Consider the following 216-nt stretch of genomic DNA (forward strand, 5'->3'; position numbering starts at 1 on the left):
CTCCTGTCTTTTTGAGTTTTTTGTCTCTTTTTAATCTTTTTTTAATCTTTCTTTAATCTTTTTTAATCTTTTTTGATCTTCTTTAATCTTTTTTCTCCTTTTTTTCCCTCTTTTCCAATGTAAATCTCCTTTTGCTTCCTCCAGCTTTCTTTCTGTCTCCTCAAAGTTCCTTTTGTCTCTTTTTATTTTTATTTTCATTTTTATCTTTTTGTTTTA

This window comes from Eimeria tenella, genomic scaffold (genome assembly GCF_000499545.2).
Source record: "Eimeria tenella Houghton genomic scaffold, Eth_scaff2150, whole genome shotgun sequence".
NCBI lineage: Eukaryota > Apicomplexa > Conoidasida > Eucoccidiorida > Eimeriidae > Eimeria > Eimeria tenella.